Here is a 3,627-nt window from a genome sequence, read left to right as displayed (position 1 = left end):
AGCTTGTACTAATTGAGGCTCCATGTGATAGGTTTGGCCATCGGAAAATTGGCATCATCTGTCTTTTTTTGGTTCCTCCTTCTTTGGCCACCTGTTGGAACACATCTGATGAATGCACCAGATTTTTTTTTTTTTTATTTCCCAAGAGATCAAGGGAAGGAGCATATAATTTGACCTTAAGCTTGTGGCCTTGGCCTCTTAGTCAACTCTGTCATTGTCCCATTTATTTCTTAGATCTTTTTTTGATATTCCATGCAGTGAATAACTGTGATTTTCTTGGGGCCCACACAGCTTTCAAGAGCTGAAGTATGTTTTGAGGGTACTTAGTCTCTTTGTCCCCTGTTGTAATCTTTTTCTCTCTAGAGAGTTCCATGCACATGCAAGGTCAGGAACCTCGAGTCTGTGTAGACATTTAGTCTCTTTTTCTTTTCATAACTAATGTATGAATTAAAGCAATGAGTTCAGCTCTCTGAGCTGAAGTTCCTTGAGGTAGTGGTCAGGACTCTATAACCTCTTTTACAGTCACAATCACTTAGCCAGCCCTCCATTTTCCAGTCTCATCTGTATGGCTACTTCTGTCCACAAAGGACTTTAATTTAGGCCATTGGAGAGATTGGTCTTACAGATCTGGCCAGCTTGAGTAAACTTGTTTTATGGATTCTTTATAATCATGTAGGGACCCATTAATCTTGGGAAGGAGGATGGTTGAGTTCAGGTTGTTTGAGGCTTCCACCCTGATTTGAGAATTTTCACAGAGCAAACTTTGGTAGTGGGTTTGACACAAATTGGTGAGCCAGTGGTGACTTTTACCATTTATAAGGGTGACTACAGTGTGTGGGACTCACACTCACAGGCCTGGCCCAAAATCCAATTGTCAACTTCTTTGGTCAAGACAGCAGTTGCAGCCAGAGCTGTCAAGCAGGGAGGCCACCCTTGTATAACTCCATCTAGTTACTTGACCAAGTAGGCAACCAGTCTTTCCCAGGAACCAAAGGTCTGGACTAGCATCCCTGCTGAGGAATTCTTTTGCTCAGTCACATAGAGGGTGAAAGGCTTATTTAGGTCAGAGAGACCTAGTGCTGGAGCTTTCTGAAGCTTTTCTTTGAGAGCCTTGAAAGTGGTTTGTTGTTTTATTTTGTTTTGTTTTGTTTTTTCAGATTAGGGGCTCTTTTTCTCCCCCTTTTGTGACTTTATAGAAGGGCTTAGCTAGGATGGCATGTTTGGTAATCCATATCTTATAAAAGCCTGATGTTCTCAAGAACTCTCGCAATTGTCTTTTGGTCTTAGGTTTTATTTTGATTAGGGGTTGGTCTGTTGCCAGACTGGGTAGATTGTCTTTTTTTCACATCTGGGGCCAATTTTGGATTAAGTTCAAATCCCTGTTGGGGGCCATGTGAACTGGCTAGTCATGCAGCCTCTATTTATTTCCAGGGGACAGTGAGGGCCAGGATCAACTGTGGAGGTGACTGTTCAAAATGCATTTTTCTGTACTTAAAATCAACTTTGGCCTTAACTTGGCCAACAAATCCTTCCATCAGAGGGGAATTGGACAGTCTGGCATGTACAAGAACTGATGAGCCACCTTGTGGCCCCTTATTTCACAAATCCAAAACTGGAAAAAGGCTTATGCCTTGGTTTGTCCTGTAGTCCCCTTGATGTCAATTGTCTTATGGCTGAGTGGCCAGTGGGGAATATCACAACTGAGTGGTTTGTTTCCGGATCAATTTGGTCTGAGGAGTTTCAGCCCACTGAGGCCTCGTGGAAGAACCAAGAGACACAGTAGGCACCAGGAATTTGGGGCCAAACCGGAAGTCAGACCAAGTGTGCAGTAGAGTCAGAACAGGAGGCCTCTGAGGCTGCAGTTAGTGTGGGGACTCTCAGAGCCAGAGGAGCCTGTTGCTGGGGTCCTGAAGCTGGGGCTGGCATCTGTTGCCCATAAGGGGGAGGTTGGTCTGGAATAGGAGGCTCAATACGTCTAAGGCTGAATCATTTGATCACCCTAAAAAATGGACAGAGTTTTGGCAGGTCTTTGCTTGTTTGGACAAATTACTAGCTATGATCCTGAGTCCACATAAGGGAATTGATCTGGGTGTCTGGGGCTTTCTGTTACCACATGATAACCTGTCATACTCTCTAGACTCAGGGTTCTTGGTGGGGGAGGGTTGTTGTTGTTTTGTTTTGTTTTGTTTTTTATCATAATCACTAAAGGAGTGTTTTTATTATGATTCCCACCCATAGTTTTTCCTCCCACAGATATGAACAAACAAGAAATCAATCCCTTCATCCATTACTGGCCAGTCTCCTCATGGAGATATTTCAGGCCCCTCTTAGCATTGGCAGGCCAGTGATTCTGGCTGTCACCACAATGCAGTGTTGCCCTAAGCTGTTTGAGGTTGGCCCTGGAACCATGGTTAGGGACTCCACACTCGCTTTGGCCCTGTGCACCCCAACAGGCATAAGGAATGTGATGTCCATCTCATTCACACATAAATACTCACAGATTCAACCAAGCAAATACTTCCACCCACCAGTAGCAGTGACCAAATCTGCCTTCCCATGGCCTAACGTGTTCCTGTTTAACTGCACTCTGGCAGCTAGTAAGGGAACACAGAGGATGGTCAGTCCTCTTTTGGAGACTTCTCCTTGGATCTCCTCCTCAGAGCAGGGCCCCTCGACCTTACCATGATTCAGACATCTGCCAAATGCCATTTGGTCCTCTCCATCTGAGCCCTTCTCAGGCAGCCAGCCAGGGTGCCTCACAGCAGAAAATATTCTGTCTGCACATGCTCAGCAGGAGCTCATCCTCTGGCCAGCCAAGCTCCCCTGCTCTGCCTGTGGGGGAAGCAGTCAGCCACAAGTTGACTGTGCCAGACTCCAGAGCTTCCTGCTCAATGCACCAAATGAAGTAGGAAACTGCGAGGACAGACCACTCAACACAACGATAGGAGCAAAAAGCAGCTTTTAATGCCAGTGGCTCAGCAAATATCTTCTGTCAGTCTTGAGAGCCTCAAATAGAAGTTTGTACTTCTTTATATACCTCTTTTTACATCTATGAAGTGTAATTCCATTGGAGTTTCCCTGGGAATATAGCAAATAGGATACACACACAACAGAGCAGCAGAGGGGGGAGAACAGAGTTCTGGCAGGACTTTCTGAGTCCGTTATGCTCCTTTGGTGACAGATTACAGAAGTTGTCATGGCTATCAGGTACATTCTATAAAGAACATAATTACCTAATTAACCCATAGTTGCCTAATAACAGTTAAGCTATAGTTGCCCAATTCCATACAAAAGGGTCTCCTCTCACAGTCTCCCCCTGACTACATAAGAATAGAGACAGAAGACCATCTATGAACTAGGAACCAGACCCTCACCAGTCATTGTAACTACTGGCCCTGATTTTAGACTTTCCAGCCTCCATAACTATAAAAAGTAAAGTCCTAGGTAGTATGAAACCCACCCAGTTTATATTTGTTATAGTAGTATGAATGGTCTATATTAGGTGGTAAATATTCATTTCCTGAAAGAACTTCCTACCGCACATTACAAAAGATTTTCAGAAAACCTTCATTCCAAACTGAAGTTAAAATAGGCCAATTATTGAAAGAGTTGGATTGCAAGTTCAGG

Source organism: Heterocephalus glaber, unplaced genomic scaffold (genome assembly GCF_053883595.1).
Source record: "Heterocephalus glaber isolate CG9 unplaced genomic scaffold, H.glaber_assembly_v1.0 deba00001457, whole genome shotgun sequence".
Lineage (NCBI taxonomy): Eukaryota > Metazoa > Chordata > Mammalia > Rodentia > Bathyergidae > Heterocephalus > Heterocephalus glaber.
Note: the sequence above shows the minus strand (reverse complement) of the source record.